Raw genomic sequence first — 25,115 nt, forward strand, 5'->3', positions numbered from 1 at the left:
GAGAGCGAGACACCGTTTTGGAAAAGGAATCAGAAGGGCACGTAGCAGCCAGGGTCTAAATTTGTGTTGTCACGGTGACGGGGTGCAAACTGATTTGTGTTTCCCTCTCTTGACTGGGTGTTCTGCCATGTCGTAGAGATGGCTGATCACAGCTTCCCTTCCCTTGGGTCCGCTGTGAGGGTTCTGCTTTCCTATGAATGGCTGCTGAGGTCCAAGGCCACTACCTAGGAGTTCAGATGTCCCGGGAGAGAGGGACACACTGGTTTACAGCCCTCCCAGTGTGATTGATTATACAACTTTGGTATGACCTGTCTCTCCTTTTTCAGCCCTAAAAATAGCAAAGAGTTCACTGATAACCGAGTCACCTCATCGAAGGGGTTGTTCTGCCCAAACGTTATTTATTGGAGACTGTCTGAAGCCCATCTTACACAATGCATTTTCCTCCTGTCAAAAGCATAGCAACACGAGTAAGAAGTAGGTCACACAGGGGTCTGTGGTTATCATACCTACAGATACAAGTTTTAGGTATAAGCCCATATGCGTATAATTCAGCACAAATTAATTTCGGTTGAGCCTCACAATAGTTTTGAGAATTGAGTCTTGTAACCCCCCGTTTTACAGATAGGAAGACTGAGGCTCAGGAGGTCATGTGATTTGCCCAAGTTTTTCAGTTAGAAGTGGTTGAGTTCGTACTAGAAATGAGGTCTTCTGACTCAGACTCATTCTCTTCTCTCTGCACTGCATGGCGTGTGCACATCTTTCCCACCATAGAAAGTGGGGACAAAAATGACAAGACGGATAATCCTGCTTCTTCCAGTGCCCTTGAAATTGGGTGGGAACGTTCATACCCGAGATATATGATAGAGCAGCAAGGAGTGTGTGTGTGTGTGTGTGTGTGTGTGTGTGTGTGTGTGTCAGGGGGAGAGGCGTTCTCAGGGCTTTTGGAGGCCACTTATTTTTGCATCCATTATAAATCCAACTCAAAATCTTTCGGCACTTTTTCACTTGTCCTCCCCCCCCAAACAGTTAATTTCTGCTTTAGTGATTCTTTTTTAGGATAACCTTAATAACGAGAGATGATGGAAACAGAGTGTTATGACCTTGAGAGAGAAGCAAAAAGGAAGATGAGGCACACTGTAACTATCTCCAGTGTTCGTAGCTGATAAAAAAGAAAGCTGAGTGGATCAGTTCCCTTTCGTGAAGAAGTTGTTTGAGTCTTACCTTTGAATATGCCCCATTTCATGTTCCCAGCTAACGGGAAATGCGACACAGGAAAGGACTGATCCCCAACTGTTCAGGAGAAAGATTAAATGTGCTTCTGGTTGGTTCCTTTCATAGCTATTCATCATTTTAATTGGTTTTGAAGCCAAAAAACCCTGACAGCGCTTGTGATGGGAATCCAACTTCGTACTTCATAAACTCGGGCAAAGTGATCACAGCCTTCACTTGGAGGCTGGGCGCACCGCTTAGGAAGGTGCCACGAGGACGGGCTCCAAGACCCACGTTCATCACAAAGCCGCTTTGTGCACGGGGCTGGCGCCGGTTGAAGTATGGACACTAGTTTTTTGGGGAAGGAAATCCAGTACTCTAGACCTTTTGGGGATGACCTGCCCTTGCTCATGGTGGTCCTTGCCACTCCGCTACCATCACCAGCCCCAGCATTTCTAAGAACCATGAAGAATGCTCACATGCCCCTTGCATTCCCAGGCCATGGCCTTCTCCCCCCGTTTCTTCCCCCACTCCAATGACTCCCCTTTGGCTCCGTCTGAGCATCTCCCTATTGATCTGCTCAAAACCCAGAACAGTGACTCTGTCCCAATCATAGAAGCCGTGTCTCTTTTTCCACTCTCCACCCCCTCCTTCACTCATCGGCACAAATCCCCCGCCCACACCACTTTCTTCTTGTGTCTTTTCCATCCTATTTGTATTTGCATACTTTCTATCCACATCAGACCCCATTCCCTGCAGTTTGCAGCATCAAGACCTCACTCCTTTGCTTCACCCCGGCCATTCATTACAGGCTGACAACCAACTTGTCTCTAGCTCAGAGGTCCCCCAACTTTTTCTGGAAGGGCCAGATGGTAAATGTTTTAGGCTTGGTGGGCCATATGGTCTCTGTCACAATGGCTCACTTCTGCTTTTGTAGTGGGAAAGCAGACATCAAAGATGTGTGGACAAGGGCGTGTGACTATGTTCCCATAAAACCTGATTGACGAAGAACAACCACGGAAAGGCAATGGGTGGCCTGTAGTTTGTAGCTGTGGGGTGTTTGTTGTGAGTTGAACTGTGTCTGCCAAAAAGATATGCTGAAGTCATAACCCTGGTGTGGAAGACTAAACCCCCCCGAACATGACCTTAATTGGAAATAGCGCCTTTGCAGGTGTAAACAAGTTAAATGAGGCCATTCTCAGATTCCAGTGGGCCATTCTCAGATTCCAAAACTTGGTGTCTTCATAAGAATGTCATGTGAAGGGATAGAGACAGAGACACGGAGGGAGGGCAATGCCAGCTGTAGGGGGACGCGGAGATTGGAATGATGGGTCTACAAGGGTGGCCCACAACCACCAGAGACCAGGAGAGAGGCATGAAACCAAGTCTCCCTCAGAGTCTCCAGAAGAACCAGCCATGTTTTGACCTTGATTTTGGAGCTGAGTCAGTTCAACTATCATCTCATTTAAGAAGATCCCTCCCCACGTGACTCTCTGCTTTGGATAGATATCCGTCCATAATACTTCCCTCCGTTTTCCATCTCTTCCAGTTTATTGTAAGTGGTTCAAGGATGTGGACTATGTCTTACTTGGTGCCACTATGGACATAGCAGACGTCAATGCACATTCAATGAATGAATGAATGAACTAATTACAAGACAAGTGATTGTCCAAAATCATTTGTTCACTCCAGTATCATTCGAAATTATGGGAGTTATCAGGTGGAGCTTGCTTATTTTCTACATATTAACTAAGTTATTAAAATAAGACCATTTGGTTTTGGAATTGGGCAGGACAACACAAGTGTGCTTCCAAGGGTTTCCAAACCTCTAAGATTCACCTTTTCATTGGTTGTGTTTTTGCGCATTTAATGTTGATTTTCCCAAACCTCCTTTTTTATGTGCTGGTGTCATATTACTTTATTTATACCATGATTAGCGATGGTGGTGCTGTACGCAACATTATTTGCATATTTTAATTGCATTTTGCCCTTATTATTTTGGAAAAAACAAGTGGAAAGTGGAGAAATGAAATAAGCTGACACTAGATATAAAAATAGAGGTCTTACATACGTAATTCAATTGGAACAAGATAGAAATCATTACGTGTGTTGCAAACGGCAAATCTTTAGCTCCAGTTGGATGCTCATTGAATTGAACTCAGCTGTGTTCAATTGTGATAGAAAGGAAAAATTTTTAAATATTTTCTCTTTTTAAAAGCAAATCATCAAAAATTATATCTCAGAGTTAAGATATAATAGAGATTGTATAATTACGATAATTTTTTTAGCTTTCTGGGAATATGATCACATTAGAAAGTTACACTTACTGAGCTAATTTGGGAACTGCATATGTTTTCAAAAAATTTCAAATGGAAAAATAATCAGAATTCCATTTAAACTTATTTCCTTCAGTTAAAAATCCCAATATCTCTTTGCTATTTGTCCATACATCTTTATGAAACTTTTAAGATACAAAAATTGTTGGGAAAAGGAAAGGAAATGTATTGTTTTGGTAGCTTGATTAAGCCACTCTCCCCTCTCCCCCGCAATGAGCAAGTGCTTTTCCTGAATCATTGGACTGAAAGCATCAGAGGCCACAATGAGTTCCTTATTCCATGCTGGAGACACAGCTGGAATGGAAGGCCAGACAAGCCCAGATCATAGCCTGTTCAATCCCAGACCCATGCTACATAAGTGAGTCATGGAGAAGAGTATTCAACTCCAGGAGCAACTAAACTGTTTCTAGGCTCCTTGTACTCTAAGGAGATTAAATAGCAGTTGGGTTACCATGTGGTCTACTACTCCCAAGATAAAGGAAAACTTAATTTCATACAAAAACCCGCATAAGAATGTATATGGTGGCTTTATCTATAATTGCCCAAACTGGAGGTCATCCAAATGTCCCATCACTGGAGAATGGATAAACTGTGGTTCATGCCCTGGATGGAATACTACATGGCAATAAAAAAGGAATAAGTATTGATATATACAACCACATGGATGAATCACCAATGCCATGACAACAACCAGATGGAGAAAGCTAGGATTCCATGTATACGCCATTCTCTAGAGAAGGCCCAACTCTAGGGACAGAAAATAGATCTGTGGTTGTATGGGACCGAGGGTGGGGGCTTCAGAGGGTTGACCAAAAGGGGCAGCATGAGTCAAGTTTTTGGCATAATGGGGATGTTCTGTCTCTTGACTGTGGTGGTGGTGATGTGATTTTACGCATTTGTCCCACTCATAGAACGTTGCACCAAAAAGAATAAATTTTACTTCCTGTAAAAAGAAAAAAACTGAATAGAAAACCAGCAATTGGATAATAAGTCAGTGCTCTTATCCTGGTGAAGTATTATAGATGATTTCTAGTTATAGCTTTGGAATGTACTGCCTTCTTCCTCAAATCTTTTTTTCTTTTCTTTTTTTTCTATTCTGAAGACCTATTTCGGACACAAGTGACTACTGGGTGGGTCATGGATTCTCTCTGACTTGGTCAGCACGATGCTGAGTGCTGGCTTTGGTGTTTTTCCCATTTGTCCATTTCATTACAGGGACACGTTTCCTTCAGGGTCATGTTGTTTCAGGTTCAGAAAGAGTTTAACTCCATTTAAGGAGAAAAAAAACTACCTTGGGGGATATAGCCAAAAGGTGTTTGTTAAAAATCGTCCTATTTCTTGAAAAGCGAGCTCTTCCAGTTGGGGACTTTTTGGGAGGTGGAGGCAGGATGGAACTCTGTTTCTGAGAACCCGGCACACATCTTGGAGGATGAGAGCTTTATCCTTTTCTCAATCCGAACCCATTTCTCACCTCCCCATCCCCACCAGCAGCTCGTTACTCAGCATTTCAATTGAGTCTTGGCCGGTGAGAGAGGTTCCCTTCAATTCATCTTCATCTCTGGTTAATTACTGTAATTGACATAACACTGTTCCTATCCCTAAATCTATTAACCAGCAAATGTTCAGGTCATAGGCTCTCAACTCTCATTAATCTCATTGCTTAACAGTTTTTTTTTTTAATCGTGTATTTTATTTCCTCATTATGGAAATTTCAAGTTAGCAGTGAAAATAGGGACATGTTGGCCTCAGCATCGCTTTTGTTTTTCAAGGGCATTGGAGAGACTTTGAACATCCCAACATTCCCTTCACTTTATTTTCCCTCTCTATGAGATCAGAAGGAGAAGCGATGCTTTGGGGAGGACTGTAAATTGAGTCGATCTTTTCAGGGAATAATTTGATAAGCTTTATCCAAATTAAAATTGCATGTACTGCTTGACCCAGAAATTTCACCTCTAGGAATTCTTTCTAAAAGGAGAGTTGCACAAGAATTCAAAGACCTGTGACCAAGGAAATACATACATTCCATAGTTTATAGTAGCAGAACATTGGGGGAGAATCAAAACGTCAAATTTTAGGGGCTTAGTTGAATCAATCATGGTGTATCCACACTGTGGGAGCGAATATGTTGTTACGTAACAAGTTTGGGGGAAAAAAATCTGGACGATTCACACAAAACATTCACATCACTGACATTGGGAAGTGAGTGGGGGTTGTAGAGAAGGGGTAGGGGTGGGGAGAGAAGGGAGCTGGCAGTTTTTATTTTATCTACTCTTCTGTAATGTCATATTTTTTTTATGATGAGCAAGCTTCCTTCTATATTAAAAATGCAAATATGGAAAAAAAGCAAGTGTGATGTGACTCTAAGGATTTCGTAATCATGATTAAACCATACCCCCCTCAGCCTGTACAGCAATTGGAGAGTTCCTAAGGGTCTTGGCGTCTATTTCCTTCTTTTATGCTCAAGACAACCTAGGGAGGTAGGTGGGTATATATATCTTCACTTAGGGGCAGTGAAAACGCTGATCTTCCGGGACATGGGCAGTTCCCATTCCTNNNNTTCCCACAATCCTGGGTCCTTCTCAGTAGTAACTGATTTCTAAAATAGCTCTTCAGCTAACAGGTTATTTTAAAAATTGTGTTTTTAAAATTGACATAGAATTCATCCATAGCCGAGCAGGTGGTGCTGAGGGTGCAGCTGGGTGGGTTTGGGCATTGCGTACACCCGTGGAGCCATCATGGCAGTCAAGACGGAGGACATTTCCATCTCTTGGAAAGTTTTCTCACGCCCTTCTGAGTTACTCTCCACCCACCTCGGTCAACCACTATTCTGAATGGAACCAGAGCGTAGGCACTTCTCTTTGTTTGTCCCCAGCCTTCTTCAGCTATCAGAGTGTTCTTGAGATCTGCCCATTTTGTCGTATGCATCAGTAGTTTGTTCCTTTGGTTGGGGAATGGCATTCCATTGTATGAACTCACCCCAATTTTATTTATCCATTCACTTGTTGATGGGCATTTGAATTATTTCCAGTTCTTGCTAATATGAATAAAGCTGCTAGAACATTCCTGTATATGTCTCTTTACGAGCATATGCTTTCATTTCTCTTGGGTAAATACTTAGGGAGTGGGATTGCAGGTTTACCGTAATCACGTGTTTACCTTTATAAGTGACTGTCAAACCTTTTTCCAAACGGATTACCCCGTTTGACATTCGCTCGAGCAATGTATGAGGTTGCAGGGAGGTTTTGCCCCCTGCAAATACCTACCTCTGAGTCCCTCTGTAGGTGTTTTCCTCTAGAGCAAGGGCACTGTGTTCAGCAGCAGTGAACACAGTACTGAGCCTTTCCTGAGTTCAGTCCCAGGCCCTCCCCAGATTATAGACACACTAGATATAAATGAGTCCTGGTCCCTGTTCCAGGAGGTGCGGCCTCTCTCTGTTTTTTTTAGCTGGTGGTCCCTGGAGCTGCAAAGTCTAAGTAGTCTCTAGGCCTTAGCATATTTCCTTATCCTTCCCATGTATTTCATCTCTTTAGGTTCGTGCTTAGATTTCATTGTTGTTCGCTTGAGAAATCTGCCTCTCATTCTCCTGCATTCTTTATCAGTTGCCGCGGGTTGCAGGCACACACAGCTGTGGGGACCGATGACCTGGCTATTCATTCCGAGCTCCTCTGGGGCAGGCACACCCCCATCCGGCATTTCTCGGGGCATGCTGCACCCGCCATGGGCTGTGCACCGGGAGTTTTAGGGGTGGACTGTGTCTATTTTTAATGATCGTCTTATTTGTATAGCCAGTGATGGTTTCCATTATGGTGGTAACCTATAGTTACCTTTAGAAACAATCTATTAAGTTAAAACAGTGAGTCCATTAACTAAAAATGGTTAAATACATAATCGCACAGGGGGTCATATTTTGAAGACCCCAGGTCTGGTCCAATTTCTCACTAACTGTTAAAGACACTGAACAATGTGGTTAATCATCATAATCCATAGAGATTTGCTAAGCACCCATTGTCACTCAGGATATAATGAGCCCCAAAGCAGATACGGGTCTCTGCTTGGGACTGAACATCAGTGATACTGTTACTAAATATATTCCTATCAAATTCTTTGTGATGTCTAACTCTCCATGATGTGTGAAAAACCCGAGCACCCAATTAATTTCCAGATCAACGCTGCATGCTTTCTGATTAAGCATCATAAATGCTATTCAGAGCTCTCTGTGGGCTGGTCCGGGTTCCTGCTGATGGCGGAGCAAGGCATTAAGAGCACTGCTAAATGCTCCTCTGTTTCCCAAGACAAGGCTCCTTCTGGACCCTAGTGCCTGAGCTTACGAGGTGCCTAATGAGGCTAGCAGTATTTGACAATATTTTTGCCTACTCTTTTTAGAGATATCTGTTTTGCAGATATCACCTTATTTTAATGTTCCTGAGTTGGTTGGTTGTTTTAAGAGGGACAGGGAAGTAATATATATTGAGTGTCTCCTAAATTTGGGGCGCTTTGCATTTTCTTTTGCTCTCTCTTTTTTAAAAAAAAACACGACAGCTCTTTTGAAAGTAATCTTTCTCCTAGAAAACTCCCCCATATGGTCTCCCAGCTTCCCACAATTCATCTCCAGCACAGACAGATCTTTGAAAAATACCGAATCCAGGCATCTCCTTCCGCACCCTACCATTGCCTGGAAGAAAAAAATTCCCTTTGCTTCTATGATGAGGTTGCAAATCCTTATGGTTCCTAAAGTCCACACAACCAGGTCTCTTTCCTCTTGTCCAGTGTCATCTCAGGCCATTTTCTCCCTGGATTGATATGCTTCTCCCTTTCCCCTAACACGCACACAAGCTTTCTTTAGATCCTTGAAAGGGCTGAGCATATTCCCACCTCAGGGCCTTTGCACAAGCTGCTTCCTCTGTTGCCAGATACCCGGCTAACTCCTCTTCAACCTTATGGCGTCAACATAAATGTTCTCTTCTCCAGGGAAGACTTCCCTCACACAGCAGACGAGATCAACCTCCTCACATTAAACACATTTATAAGACTCAGTACTCCTCCATCATAGCAAGGAACCACAGTTACAAATAAACAATTCTTTCTGCAATTATGTATTGGAGTCAATTTTCCCCTGTAGACAATAGGTCCTTGAGGGTAAGTACTACGTTCACTTTATGTATCCACGTATCCATGCTGGCCCCAGGGGATTCTTGCCCCTTGGGATTCTTGACTTTGCATAGAGTCTCACACAATGAAGAAGGCCGACCCACAGACCAAATAGGATATTGCAAAATGGTGGTGGGTGGTTTCCGAGGCTCGACCATGAGAGACATTGTAGCTTCCATCTTGCTTCCTCTCAGATCACTTGCTCCAAGGGTGGTCAGCTGCCATGTCATGAGGATACTCAAGCAGTTCACGAACACTCACACAGGGGGAGGAAGTGAGGCGTCCTGCCAGCAGCCATTCCCATGTGATCCATCTTGAAAGCAGATACTCTACCCTAGTCAAACCTTCAGTTGGTGCAGCCCCAGCTGATATCTTACCTACTACCCCAAGACAGACCCTGAACCAGAACCATCCGGCCAAGCTGCTCCTGACTTCCTGACCCATGGATGCTGCGTGAGATAAAGACTGTAGTTTTATGTGTCCAAGTTTGGGGGTAATTTGTTATGAAGCAAATATTATATAGATAACTAATATACCATATATTTTATTAGTATCTCATATACCATAGCTCCTGGTATAGTATTAGCAGTCAATAAACAGTTGTTAAATGAAAAAATGAAAACATGTTTCTTTTACATTTGAGGGATGTAAGCCCAGAGAGGTTGATGAACTTGCCTCAAATCTCAGTAACTAAATAGCAGAGGTGGGATGGAACCCAGATCCACATGTTTGCCTGGCCCTCCTCAGCACCATTTCTATTATACTGTTTTATCTTCCTTGAAGAGGGAAATCTTAACATCTACCTGGCAAAGGACTTTTTATTCAGAACCTTTTACCGAGCGCACCATGGACAGGTTTACACACTGGTTATTTAGTGCAAGGTCTCCAAAATGAGCGTGTGCATTCCAGGGGATGGACAAAATGATCTACTGGGGTGTGGGGATGGTATATGATAACTTCCTTTATTTAAAGCTCAATTTTAAAAATTATGTATTTATTTTTAATGCGGTGAAAAAAGCATCACATGAAATTTATATCTTAACCATCTTAAAATATAGTTTGGTAGTATTAAATATATTTGCATTGTTGAGCCAATCTCCAGAACCAATCTCCAGAACTTTTTCATCTTGCAAAACTGAAATTCTATACCTATTAAGTAGTAACTCCCTATTCCCTCCCTCCCCCCACATCCACCCCCCCAGCTCCTGGCAGCCATCACTACTTTCTGCCTCTATAGACTCGATGACTCTAGGTACCTCATGCAAATGGAAGCAAATAGTATTTGTCTTTTTTGTACCTGGCTATCTCACTTAGCATAACATCCTCAAGGTTCATCCACGTTGTAGCATGAAATAGAATTTCCTTCCTTTTTAAGACTGGGTGATATTCCATTGTGTGGATATTTTGTTTATCCATTCACTTGTCCAGGGACACTTGGGTTGCTCCCAACTTCTGGCTATTGTGACTAATGCTGCTATGGACATGGGTGTGTATTATGACGTTTCAAATATTTATTTTTATCTTACCCTTTAAAAGTTCCTTCCTTGAATAGTTTATATATATATATATATATATATATTTTATTTAACAGAGACAGACAGCCAGCGAGAGGGAACACAAGCAGGGGGAGTGGGAGAGGAAGAAGCAGCCTTCCAGCAGAGGAGCCTGATGTGGGACTCGATCCCAGAACGCCGGGATCACGCCCTGAGCCGAAGGCAGACGCTTAACGACTGCGCCACCCAGGCGCCCCTGAATAGTTTTATAATGTGCATAGTCCATCGTTATAGTAGGACATACATACGGTGCGTGAATACATAACTATGAATATATTCGGAGAGGCTGCTCAAAAATGTTTACAGCTAGGAATATGTGATTAAAACTGCATATCCGTGAATCAGCACCTCGGGGTTGGCTTCTGGGGGAATCCAAGGCAGTAACAAATGCTAAACTCTTTGAAATCCCTCAGTCACAGTGATTAATATGGAGAGCATCGTGCATGGAAAAGGAACATAACTTTGACTTTATGTCTGTCGTTCTCAAAAGCAAGTACTTGACAATTTCATTTGCTTATAAAACCAATTTAGCATTTGTTTCTTAATCAGTGATTTTATTGGAAGAGAGGAGAGTTTCATAAGATTTTAGAGTTACAACAGACAAGAATCCAATTTTCTCAGCTTACAAATGAGGCTGCTAGCTCCTTGGCCATCTAGCAGCTTGTCAGATGCCACAGTGCTGGAAAGCGGGACAGCCGTGACCTGACCCACATTGCAACCCTCTGGACTCCTGTTTCTAACAAAGCCATTTGCCTATGTCTTGACACACAGCTGGGTAGATCAGGGGATTTCAGCAGACTTTTTCTTAAAGGGTCAATAGTAAAGATTTAAGGCTTTTGCGATACTGATGGTCTCTGTTGTAACTACCCCGCTCTGCCACTGTACCATGAAAGGAGCCATGGACCTTAAGTCAACATGTGAGCGTGGCTGGGTTCCAATAAAACTTTATTTATGAAAAGAGGTGGCTGGCCCATGCATCATGGTTTGCCAACCTTCAAGTGAGATTACAGAAAAGACACAGGCTCTCTTTGTTTTCACATTTTAAAGATTTTAATTTCTCAGGCTCTCCCTACAGCTCTTTAGTATTTGTGAAATAACTTATTCTTAAATACATGTAGTCACTTAGATACCAGGATCGTGTACTTTCTTTAGAACCGAAATGGATCTTACTTGGTCCTAAGATGTATCATTGCCGTTTGTCTCCCCCCCATATTTCTCTCGTGGTATCCTGCATGTCAGGCACTCGGGCTACTGTGTTCTAGTTATTAATTCCAGTACTCACAGCACACGCCCAGACAAGACTTCTCCTCCCCAAAATATTGAAGTGAGAGTATTTTTTTCATTGTGTCAATATTAATTACTCATAATTTAGTGCTCGATATTATTTTCTATATTAATTCCAACACAGTGGAATGAGTCTAAATTGGATGATAAGGTTCATTTGCATTTAAATTGATATTTTAAGCATTCCCTGTGAGGGACAAGTAGTATCCATGATTATAATTATAAGCATTGTTTCCAGAGTAGGTTTGTTTCCTTTTGGAAGGATTTGTAAATATGGTGCGTGGAGGTTAATACTGATAATGAGAACACAGGTCATTTGCTAGCTGTGGGAGCCTGGAGGGGGCCCAACTGAATGCAGTCAGCGTGACAAATGGTGAACTTCACATTTTACCCTTCACTAGCTGTGTGAGCTAAGGGAGATCACTAACCTCTCTGATCTTTGGTTTCCTACCTTCAAGAGGTACATAGTACAGACTCAACAAATGCTGGGTATCAGTACTGCTGCGATTCGAAGAAGCTGACAGAGATAAAGAGACTAACCAGAGGGGATCCAAATATTAGAGCTATGGCAGGGAGACGAGGTGGGAGAGAAAAGATGGATCTTATACTCTGTTGACAACAATCAACTCTCCGTGGTGAGGGGCGGTGGGTTTATGAGTGAAGACCAGCCAAGCAACAAATGAAAAGTCACAAACCAAATTATTGTATCGGATAAGATGATTGTGATTGCTTGTGAGTGGTTAGTTGAGGTGTTAATGAACCTGGGCTATGTCTTATTCACAGAGAACATATTCTTTGCAAAGTTCCTGGGAAGAATCCTAACGAGGTACTGACTGTATCAAATGACTCAGTGTCTGTCTGGTCACCATGCTGGCACCCACACAGAAACTGGCTCCTTCCCACTGAGCCTTCTGGAACATTCTCTACACATTCAGCAGAGGACACGTTTGTATTTGTTTGTGTGCCTTGGTGGGGAAGAGAAGGAGGGTGGTCCGAGATCAATACCAGAAGAGCATCAGTGGTTTTAGCATTCTGGGGGAGTTTAATTTATATTTTTTTGATAGATCAGCAAAGACCCATTGCTCAAATCAGTAATACGGACAATCATTATACTCCTTTGATTCTCAAGCAGAGAAGACGATCATCGGTTCTACAGACGGGGACACTGAGGACTGTAAAGCTCAAACAATGCATTTTTGCTCACAGTCACTCAAGCGAGTCCTTGGACTCACGCTCCCTGAATAGCTTAGATTTACACTAAACCTCTTATTTTAAAAATTGGCAACGTTTGAGCTATAAAACACAAGGCTGCTATTTCCATAGCTTAATGAAAACATCTCCCACACACTGTAATACATCTTATTCTTCCTCTGCCGAGCGGAGCATGCACTGTGGAGAGCCCGCGTGTGCACGACAGTAAAAGTAGAGACCTCGCCATCACCCTGGGGATGATGGCGAGGAGCACTGCTCAGAGCCAAGCCCTGGCTTCCTGTACTCGGCTTCAGGTTTTAATTATCCGTAGATAATTAAGGGTTCTTTCTTTGTGAAAAATAATTTCCCGTAGGTTGGGAGCCAGCAGGGTTACCATGGTTGAGAAGCTAATCTTATTTCTATGCCAGAGATTCTCTCCGCCCTGGCCTTGTCGGATGGAAAATTCGGCTTTGCCCAAGTTCCAGATCGCTCACATGTGAGGAGGTCAGGATTTCCAGAGCGAACTCGGAGATGGAGGCTTCTGGGATTTACTGAAGGGATTCATGGAAGATGTGCTCCCAGGGGAAACCAGTAAAGGAGGGAGAGAAGCAGGATAGAAACAGAGAGGAAGTCAGGCCAAGATGGGATACCAGGAAAGTCCTGCAGGGGGCTCTGGCAGCTGAGTTGCACCCCAATGTTTTCCCGACCTGAGCCCGGGTTTTCGTGCCCCCACAGGCAGTCACAGGTTCAATGGCGCCAAGCGAGAGTGTCAATTTCCAGACCTATCAGGTCTCTAAGCATGTGGGGCAAAGAGGGCGATCCCCCACAGAGAATGCTGGCACGTGGAGGCAGAAGCAGACCAAAGTCAGGGTGAGGGCACCCAAAAATGGTACAAGGGAGTCAGAGCAGGTCAGACATAACTCCATCTGGAGGCTTCTCTTTGGTGGCTGAATGGCAGGGTGTAGATGGCAGAGGGTGGGTTGGGAGGACCTGGCGGGGGAAGACTGTGCTCAGAGATGGTCAAGAGGCTTGAAGCCCCTGCAGAGGGACCCACAGCTGGTTCTCTGCCCGGGCTGAGTTTTGCCTGAGCACGAGGGAGCGTCCAGCTGTGTGGCTCAGCACTGCGGTGTGAGCTGCCACATAAAGGGGGGCGGGGACAGCCGTGTCTCTGGGTGGGGGAACGCTGGAGACCTCTGTGCCAGGACTGGCTCTGCTCTAACCTGCCTTGTGCCTCTGACCAGTCACATTCCTCCTTGGCCTCAGTTTCCTCCTATGTAGTGAATTAGGGACCGGATCAGAACACCCGTCAAATCCCTAGAGTTGTTCTAGCAAAGCCCACCTTTCCGTGTACCCAGGACGGACCATCCTTCCCCCATTTGCTCCAGCCACATCCACTTGGAGGCATTGAAAAGAGAGTAAACATTGGTAAATGCCCTCAAATCAACCTAACGTGAAGGCGGTATCAGCTTTGAGAAAACATGCGCTGGAGAGATGGGGATTGTAGGGGCGTCTATTTCCATAATGACTGAGGAGTGTCGGGATGAGTTCTGGCCGCAGGCACCCACCGCAGCGTCCACACCTGGGCTGCCCGAGCCTTTGCTCTGCTGACTTCCACGCGGAGCAGCTTGGGCTTCATCCAGGCCGTTGCTGGCCTCAGACCTGGGGTACCTGGGTCGCCACCGAGCCTGCAGAGCTGGGGCAGTGGCCAGAGGTAATGTCCTACCCTCAGCCGCCGGCGAGGTTTGTGCGCTCCGTCCTCCTCCAGGTGGAGGGAACACGCCCTTCTCAATGAAGAGGGCCTGTTTGGTTTTCTGCTGCCGCTGTAACAAGTTACATGAACTTGCGGCATACTTCGTAACAACAGGAAAGTGGAGGGAAAACACGAACACTTAGACTAGCACTCCAATTGGTTCTTTGAGTTTCATTTTCAAAATGGTCTTCGTGAATTTGTTACGTGTCCTTAAGGCAGGGACAGGGTTTGTGGGCTTCTGCTAAGTTCTAGCTGCATGACCTCAGGCAAGGAGCGTCAATTGCAACTTGCACCCCTTAACACCGGGTGTCCAATATGTCAGAAGCAGTTATGAGGGCCTTGTGTATACTACTTAATTGACTTATCACAACCATCAATAAGATATTGATAAGTACAACATTTATCAATGAATATTATTTATTATTAACCCATTTTACAGATGAGGCACGGAGAGATGAACTTGCCTAGGGTCACCTAGCTAGCAAGTCCTTGGGGTGGGATTGGAACTCAGGGGGTCTGGCCCACAGTTGTAGCAGAATCATAATTTATGAGAGAGTTATTTTTGAGCTAAAAGCAACCATATTAACAAATGTAAAGCCTGAGGAACAGTCTGTTTTATTAACTCCGAGGAAAAGCCAGTCATTCAGTTTATGTTCAAATCTCAGGATAATCAGGAAGGCCGTATTAGTTTTCTATTGCAGTAGAGTGAATTACCACAAACTTCGTGGCTTAAAAGAATACCAATTTATTATCTCAGAGTTTCTGATCATGGATTAACTAGATCCTTTGCTCACGGTCTCACCTTGCTTAAGGTGTTAGCTGGGGCTGCAATCTCATCTAAGGCTTGGGGTCCTCTTTCAAGTTCACCGGTGGTTGGCTGAATTCAGTTCCCTGTGGTTGTAAGACTGAGCCCCTTAGCTTCTAAGGCGCGGCGCACCATCCCTGTGCTTTCTGCACAAGATGGCAGTTTGCTGCTTCAAAGCCAACAACGGAAAGTCTCTACTACTTAAAATTACTCTTACTTCTTCCTTCTCTGATCTAAAGATCCTCTTTTTAAGGGGCTCGCCTGATTAGGTAAGACACCCAGGTTAACTTCCCCTTTGATGAACTTACAGTCAACTAATTAGGAACCTTAATTACACATCAATAATGCCTTTCACTTTGCTGTATAACGCAACCTCGTCGTGGGAGTGATATCCCATCATATTCACAGGTCCTGCTCACACTCACGGGGAAGGGATTACACAAGGCCTTTACACCGGGGGCTGGGTATCTTGGGGGCATTTTAGAATTCTGCCTACCACAGTAAGGGGTTGGCTTCAGAGAAAAATAATTGAGAGATTTCAAAGAGAAGAATGGGATCTAGTTGAAATCAAAGCGTGGTCCTCATGACTCTTGAATACGACTACACAAGTGTATTATACATTAGAAATATCCATGGCTCAGGGTCTAATCCTCTTTCCTTGAGGCCTGGGCATTTTTTCTCGGTCTTCGCTGTCACTTCAGAAAACTGAGACTGGATGGTGGGTCAGACCTTTAGTCTCCATCAGACGCACAGGTGCCCGGCAATGACCTCACGGAGGCCAGGCACCACGGGACACACCCACTTGGGCTCTGTGGCGTGTCAATAGACCTGGACAGGCATTGTAGATGGCCACCCACTCTCTCCTTCCGGATGGGGTGTGTGGACTCAGGAATCTGGGCAGGCTCACTCACAGATCCAGAACTGTGGCTTTAAGGAAGTAGAGTTGGGAAATAGGCCCATGAAGAAAGGGAGAGGGTAGCATTGGTGTCACCTTAGTAGGGGCAGCATTTCTCGTCACAGCTGCAGTAAGGAGATATTGGCAAATTAATTATTTGTGAGGTCTGCTGCAGGCAAGGTGGGGGTCACCTAAGGGTGTTTGATTCTTTGAGCTAAAAAGCCAAAGTTGGAAACCTAGTGAAATGTTTCGCATCTCAGGAATTCGATGAGTGTCTCTGATAATGAGAAAGAGAGTAAGAAAGAAACAAAGGCCGCGGAGAAAGTATTCTTGACATTTGCACAGATAACTTCCTTGTGGTTTATCATGTCATATAAATATTACTGTACTTTTTCTGAACAGGTATGCTTGGTGATAAGCAGAATAAAATCCTAATAGTCTCATTGGCATCCATCCATCCATCCATCTATCCATCCATCCATCATCCATCCATCCATCCACAATACAGTCATTTATTTGTAGAAGAATCTCTATGAATGATCTCTTTGGGGAACAAGGCCTCCAGTTGATTCTCTCATGAACAAAAAATGGAAAGAGATTATCTTGGTCTTTAAGCCATTTAAATTTAGTCAAAGAGATGAGACTGTGTCAAAGGCCTTTAGAGAATTTAAGGTAAGAAAATGACTTTTGTGGGATACTTTTAGTCTGGGCTTCTTGGTGGAAGCAAATCTCTAGATGAAACCAATTATAATCCAATCACCCTTTGTTCAGTATCATATAGAATAAGCTTTTAAATGAATTCATATGATGTATCAACCCAAGAGAACATTTTAAAAATGCATTTAAGGATCTTTCCTTCTCTAACTTTTAGGGCCAGCTGCTTGTTTTTACCGCTGTGTTCCCATAGTGGGCAGTGTTTTTCTTTCCAGGATGGCACTTAGTACATTACAATGTAATTGTATACTTGCAATTATATACTTATATACTTAACTTATACTTAATTATATATATACTTATATAATTTAATTATATACTTAATTATGCCTTCCCCATTGAACTCTGAAATCCCTGGGGGCAGAGAGCATATTTTTCACACTTTATAATCCAGGCCCCTAGTATAGCATCTTGCATGTGGCAGAAACTTAACACGAGTCTCTTAAATGTTGACTCGGTTCAATGGTACAAAAACTAGTCAACTGAACAACATGGAAAAATGGATTATTCATAAATTTCTTTCTTTGCTTTTGGCTGTAGTTATACACCTAAGTCCAAATGAGCAGTTTCATTTCAGTTAAACCAGATTTTATATTCTTCCATTTTTCTATCAAAGTACCTCCCTGTAAAAATGAACAGCTTCATCTAGCACATGGCTTAAGTCAGACAATAGTCATTTGACTGATGATCTGTCCAAATGATTAAGAAAAAGTTCTTATCCCCAATAATCGGTCTGGCCTCCTGGTGATAAAGTGCTCATTACAACCTGGCTAGCATGAACAAGTACATCGAAAGAAGCCAACTCCTCCTTTCAATAAGACATAAAGGTTGCTTAAACCTCAATTTCGGATGCAATATTAATGTGGTTACTTAAATATTAATCGGTCTAAAAGCCTGGAGCCGCGCATGCACTTGGCACTTTGTAGCATCTAGTCATTCGGGGCTTGGGACCGCGCCCACGTCCAGCAGGTGTCCTTTCATCATGACGGCCACCTGCCACCTGGAGCCCTGGTGCGTACACCACTGCCAGGCTCTAAGGTGTTTCCTCTGGGCTCAGAGCTGGCAGCCCTTCAGAGCGCTCCGGAAATCCCTCTTCAGGGACAGTCACCTGTCAAGAACCCATCAAAGAATGGAAACGTGCAGGTCCTGGGGGGTGGGCTTTTTTCTTTTATAAGGACTTCATTTGGTGAAATAACCCTGGAGCATAAATATACCATGTTCCCAATTTTCAGCTGAACCGAAGAGCATAATTTGTCCTTTCCCATACGGGAATTAATTGCATTTCTACCACCCGACGAGCTCTGGACATTACAGAAAAAAGTAGCTCTTGGCTACCTGCCTGTAGATTATCTACACTGAGAGGCATATTCTCTCCAGGCTTTCGGCCATGGGGGCCTCAGGTCCATGGTCCTCTACTTCCCTCACTGGGGACATGCATCATGGGCAGTGGAATGAAGCCGTCCACCTAAGAGGTGGTTGAGAGATGAAAGTTAGGGGTTCTGCATGCGAGACTTTCCCTTCGTCACCGCTAGACGACCATCCATCATATGATTTAGTGCCTGATTTTATTTGCGAAAGTATGAATGATGAATGAATAGTCAATGCAGCGGAACGAAGACTTATTAATGTCTGCTAACCATCAGGGTAAATGTTAAGAGGCACACAAAATAAAAAAGTACGCACTTTCCTACAAAGAGCCGGTGATGTAGTCGCATTATAGGGGAACAGCATTGTCGAACGAATGAGTGAAGTGCCAAAATGAATGATAAGATTAATCATTAGAATCTGGGAAAGTTTTCAAAGAAATACACCTCAGGTCGGGATGGAAATCAACTGGAAATCAAGACCGAGGAGGGGGTTCTGCATAAAAGCAACAGAATATGTCAGCAGTATGTAACAATAAGCTTTTATATCACTTACAGGTCTGCAGTTAGGCTGGGAGTTTGATGATCTAGGCTGGGGTCAGCTGGGCGGCTCTGCTTGGCTGGGCTTGCTAGCCTCTGGGCTCAGCTGGCTTTCAGATGATATTGGGGGTGCTCAGAAGGGTGGCTCTGTTTCTTACTGCAGTTCTACAGATTGACTTGGGTGGCTGTGCTTCCAGTTCTGCCAGTTCTTTACCACCTCTGGGGTCGAGAGGGCGAGCCTGGGCATGCTCTCCTAATGGCGATGCAGAGGCACGGGGGGGCACATGGGAACATACAAAGCCTCGTAAGACCTCACCCATGAACTGGCACAGAACCTCTGTATTCTTCTGTTGCTTTAAACAAGTCCCAAGGCCCAGCCCGAAGTCAAGGGATGGGAATTATACTTCACCCCTCTAGAGAAGGGTGCTTTCTGTTTTCTGCAAAGCCCCACGGCAAAAGCCATAGGTCTCGGGAAGGACGAGTACTCGGTCAATGCACTCTTCCACCTTTGCCGCAGTCAAGAATCCATGGAAAACTCCAGCAAGAGCAGGTGAATCTGCACTGACTTTCTGCACAAGGTCTCGAGGCTGCTCACAGGGTGACCCACACATTCCCAGCTGAAAGGTGGAGGCCCTCGGGCAGACGCCGGTCTCCTACCCTGTGATCACACCAGAGAAATCCTCATTTGGAAAAATCGCAATTTTATAATCCCTCACTCACCTTGGGATTAGCCCTCCCCTCTGCGTATCCACGAATATCCTTTTAGTTCAAAGATCTGTGACAGAGAAGCTGGACGGGGATCAGAGATTCGGCTTCTCAGGACCGTCCTTCTTCATTACATCCCTGGCCGTGAGCGATGGGTCTCCTTTCTGCCTGTATCTTCTGTTTGCTTGGATGTTCTTTTTCAAATAAATCTTTCATTTTTTTCAAACAAAATCAGACTTTCATCTTTCAAAGAAATCTTTTAGATTTACTTCGGTGACCTCCACTTTTTGGCTTCTGCTTTCCTTCACGACCTTACACTTGGTCTGGATGATAACTCTGAGCTGACCGTGTTGTGCACTGAGCAATTGGACTGGCTTTTTAAGGCACTCCCCTGCTTTCCTCCAGCGGGACAAGCAGCCATGTGCAGAGTTGTGATCTCAACTCTTTCGAGAAGGAAATGAATGTGTGTTGAACATTTATTATCTGCCCGATACATATGTTATCTCAGTGATACCTCACAACAAACCTGATATTCTTTTTGCCCATTCCACAAATGAGAAGATTAAAGTTCAAGGGAGGTTAGTGGTTTCTTCATCTGAAGTTGCAGAACTATGAACTAGGGAGCCAGGAGTCACACTCAGGTTTGACTCAGTTTCCACTGTTGTGTCATGCTGTTGGAAACCTTACCTTTGCATGCTGGCTGATTTCCAACTGCCAGCACTTGCCACTCTGTGTCTGAAGACTCTGCTCTCTGTCCCCTGACACTATTCTGCACAGATGGGGGACAGGCCACAAGAGCCAGGGAGTTAACCCCTTGAGCTCCCCACCTTGCCCCTGCTTCGGAGGCACACCCCTCAACCACTGATTGACAAGCTTTGGGGGTAACTTTGCGAGGGCTCTGTCTACACTGCTTCCCAGAGTTCTACAGTGCGATTAAGCTCCCATTGCCCTCAGGTGTCACTGGCTTCCTAACAAACCCTTTCCTGGCTGCTCTCCCTTCTGGTATCACTTCTCTTCTCCCCAGCTGATGCTTCCTGGAAACTTCTCTCAAATCAACAACTTGCCTTTAAATCTTTGTCTCAGGTCTGCTGCTGAGAAAACCCCAACCCACCGGGAGAAGAGCTTTACGGAACCACTAGGTGTTTCTTCACCTCTGTAGCCCCAGCGGAGCCGCTTTGGAACAAAGCAGGAGACGCTCAGCTCCACTCCCCCTGCCCGTCCGCTGACAGGTGCCACCTCAGTCACATGTCACGTGTTCTTGAAGGAGTCCTCCTCTGTTCTATAGACCTGGAAGAACCCCTAGGCTTGGCCCGGTACTGTGAGCACAGGCCTGTGGTCGTCACCGCACCGAGGCCACGCAGTAAAGTGATACAACTCCTGCCCGCCCGCCCGCCCCTCCCCTGCGAGACGCATCCTCACCCGTGTCCTCACTGGCTCAGGCTTCTCTGGAGAACACCCCTGTCTGGTTTCCCTCTTCTGCTGCACATAGCGGGCTCAATACACAGGGATTGAGGGGAGTCACAGCATACATCCGGACCGTTTGCACAGAGAGAACGGGGTAGAGGAACTCTGCTTTTGACTTGGTCTTAAGTTGTTTCTTGGCCAATACTCATTTCACGTTATTACTGAAGGATTGGGGAAAGAAGGATTTTAATCATTTGAAATAGTGAGCATTGACCGGTGGGACTGTGTCCCTCAGATTAAATTCAATCACAGAACAATAGAGTAAAAATAAAAGTGGTATTATTATCCTTTGCTCCTAACAATCAACAGATTCAATGTAGACTTGTTGAATTAAATGAACACTAATGACTTTCATTTATATTGTAATCCTTTCAAAGGATTTCAATTCTCAGTTTAAATAGAAAGAACGCTGGAGTACCAGCATACTCAAATTTATCTCTCTCTCTCTCTTTTTATTTTTTGGAGAGAGAGAGCACAAACAGAGGTGGGGAGGGACAGAAGGAGAGGGAGAGAGAGAGAGAATCTCAGGCCCAGTGTGGAGCCTGACTCGGGACTCAATCTCACAACCCTGAGATCATGACCTGAGCTGAAATCAAGAGTTAGAGGCTCAACCGACTAAGCCACCCAGGCTCCCCTCTTTTCTTTTAATATACGGAATACAGAAACTTCGAAAATAATTGTGCTGTGGGAAACGTTTTTGCTGGTTTGATTATCAAGACACTTTTGTTACAGCTGTCCAAGAATCTCTGATAGAGTTTTCACTTCTCACTGAAAATAGTCAGTAGTGAGAAGGAATTTTCTCAACACAGTTCCTTTCTGTTTATCGTGACCTTTAATAAATTAGAGGTCATCCTCCCGTGGTGAATGTGGCACGTACCAGACCTCTATGCCTTTGGCCTATCACCCAACCCCTGGTGAACTCCATCCAGCTGCCTTTACCAGCGTCTCTTTGCCAAGGGCTTTCTCTGAGACCGTAGAAGGAAGCGAGTACTGGAATGTTCACATCCACAGCCCCCAGGACCAGCCGTCAGCCAAGGACTGACAGGAGTTGGTGTACAAATACCCCAGCCTCTGCGGGGAGCCCATCCCGGCTGGGAAAACTCTGTTGCATGTGCAACACCAGCTCCTGGATTCCCCAGCAGGATCGAATTCGAGCCGCTCCCCATGGAGCTTTGATAAAGCACTGTTCATTGGCTTCCCTTCTGCGTCTCACTCCCCATTCTACCCCTGCTTCCGAGAATCACCTCCCGAATAAACTACTTGCACTCTGACCCTTGTGTCAGGGTTTGCTTCTGGAGAAACCCAAGGCACATGTCACTAGAAGGGCACTAGGCAAGCTCATCATATCCAAGCCATTAAGTCACCTAACAAGGTGTGACGCCACCTGTTAATCCTTTGCTCAAACAATTTTTGAGCTTATCACCGTCCACTGATTTCATTGCTCTCCTGGGTGGCTCTACTCCACTTGCCATTCTCATTCTGTTAATTATAGTGTAAAATTTTTAATTAAAAATAAAGAAGATAAATTTGGTTAAGAGCTTCAAAGTTGTCACCCAACTCCACACAGGGCGAGAGAGACACTGACTGGAGCCATCTAGTTGACATTCAGGTTCTCTGCTGAGAAATTAAGAAGGAGGTATTTGGATGTTGTTTCGTCACCTGTACCAATGACCCGGAAACACTTCACAGCCATGTGTAATTATAGATAATTTTTTGGTAAGGTTCCAAGTGTTTGATAAATGTCGAAGACTCGGAACTTCCTCTGGATGGAGGCTGCTTTGTATGGAACTCACGTTTCCCGTTCGATTCGTAGGTGACATCTAGTTTAAGTTTAGAGGAGACAATGTTGTCTCCTCCACATTCCCTCCAAATGGTTATCAACACTCCCCTTGACCATTTTCAGATATGGAGAACTCATTATTTCCTGGGAGAGCTAACTCCTTTTACCTATTAGCCTCAATCATTGGACAGTTGTTCCTTAAACTGAACGACACTCTTCTTCCTGCAGCTGTCACCCACGGGTGGGGGGATTTTCTTGGGAGAAAGTACTGAGCGAGTTGAATGTCTCGGTCCTCATGGAGAATTTGAAATATTTGAAAACGTATTTAATGTGCCTTTTAGTTATCTTTTCCCCCCTAGTTTTCTCATCTCTCCTTAGCGGGTTATGGTTCGGAGCCCCTCTACCATCTTTGTCACTACCTGTCATTCTCTGTCTTTGAATGAGACGCTTATTGGAAGCAACCTAGTTGTCCAACAATGAGAATTAGAATGTTCAAATAAATTACAGCATGAGACCAGACTATGTAGCCCCTATAGTCATGTTTTGAAGAATATTTAGTAATATAAAAAATGTTCATGACCTATCAAGTGCAAGGGGGGAAGCTGTGTATACAACTGAGCCCGATTTTATTAAAAAATATTCACATAGAAGTGGAAGTCCAAAATAAGCTAAAATATTAAGAATGGTGCTAGGGCAGGTTTTGAATCTATTTTGTGCTTTCCCAAATTTTCTACAGGGAACATGTATTTATTTTTTAATTAGAAAAAAAATTTTCAGAACGAAACAAAAAATGAGAGAAAGAAAGAAAGAAAGAAAGAAAGAAAGAAGAAAGAAAGAAAAAGAAAAGAACACAGCACCCAAGAAGCCATCGCCGTGTTCACGTATATTCTGATATTAAGGATTTGAGGGGAGCTGGCACCTCCCAATTTGGATGCTTCATTTTCCATTTTCAGATCAGGGTTTTTGGCAGGTGAATCATGCTTTTGATTAACATTGTACCTGTAGTTCATCAGAGCCCCAGAGGATTATTTTCCCACTCGAATTACTATCTCTTTTTAATCTGATAATCAGCATGGGGGGGGCAGCCTGTCGCAGATGCACGGGGGGCTGGGCGGGAAGAAGGGAAGGACGCCCAGGTCACTCTCCGGGTAAGTAGCCTCGGGATGTTTCCATAGTGTAGTGATTATCACCTTCACCTGGGGGTGACCTGCACGGGGGCTGGACTGGCTGGAGGGAGGCCATGCACTGTCAGCTTCCAGCCGTCTGACGGCCGCCCCAACCTTGAAGTCCTACAAGCTGTAAGACGCGGTAACACTGGTTTGTAAAAGCGAAGCACCCTATTTGGCGGCTCTGGGAGGTGCTGGGGTTCTGGAGACGGTGGGAACCCTATGAAGCGTGGAAAAGATATAAATGCCTCTGTGCAGGGAGCAGCCCGGTGAGGATGAACCGCCAGCCCCACAGGCTATTATCCCTTTGCCATTTCTTCCTAAGGAAAGGTGTCTGGGTATCAGAGCCTTGGAGCAAATGCAACACACGCATTTCTCCATCTCCCCTTCTGAAAGCTGCAGTTACTGGGGAGGCAGAGAGAGGGAGGTCATTGGCGGAGGCGGTCGAGGCCCTGTGCGGGCAGTCCCTTTAAGGAAGCAGGAGGAACGGCCAGGAGGACAGCTCCGCCGCGGGGGAAGAAGGTCCCAGAGACAAGGAGGGATCTGCTTCCTCAGACCTGCAGGTGGGCGCTGTGCCAGAACCTATAACTCACGGGCAGTTTCTTGTCTTCTCTACAGCAGTGGATTCTCATCTCTGAGAATAAACCTTTGGTTTAACTTCTGTCATTTCCTTCTGTGGGGGGGGGGCATATTGGCTGGACTGTGCCAATGATTCATTTCACTTTATTATTACTACTTAGTATCATTATTAAAAAGACGCTTAGTCCAACATATACTCTTCTAGATTTATAAGACCCACGAAGTAAATAGAAGCTCAGCAGATTGGTGCTTTGTTCCCTGATGCTCAATGCAATAAACGGAGGAAAAATCTCTGTTCTCTCTCCGCAATGTGCGCGGGCACACCCTCCAGGACGAATGGCCCAGAGTGTTGAACTGACAATACTTCTGCTTGTTAGCAATCTTCTCTCTAATGAAGTCCATATTCTCCTTAATATGAGACTCTTAAGCTAACCAAAGTAAGATTTAAAAAAATACTTGGACCTGGAGGTTACGGGAGGAGTACATCTTAGTACGAGCACAGCCGCGCTTGGCTGGTACACTCCCTGGGGTGAACATAAAGCGGTCTCTCATGTTGAAAGGGCTTGCAGGTTTCACCAGGAAAGCAGCGTGTGATTTGCTAGGTAAAAAGCGAGAGCGTGCGGGTCTAGCTC

At 44.6% G+C, this 25,115-nt stretch overlaps 1 protein-coding gene across 2 annotated transcripts in view; it reads right to left on the reverse strand.

Moving 5' to 3' along the window:
• The window catches only part of PCSK2 (proprotein convertase subtilisin/kexin type 2), a 253,195-nt gene that overhangs the window by 85,674 nt on the left and 142,406 nt on the right, over positions 1-25,115 (reverse strand). The window lies entirely within an intron of this gene.

This window comes from Ursus maritimus, unplaced genomic scaffold (genome assembly GCF_017311325.1).
Source record: "Ursus maritimus isolate PB19 unplaced genomic scaffold, ASM1731132v1 scaffold_22, whole genome shotgun sequence".
NCBI classification, from domain to species: domain Eukaryota; kingdom Metazoa; phylum Chordata; class Mammalia; order Carnivora; family Ursidae; genus Ursus; species Ursus maritimus.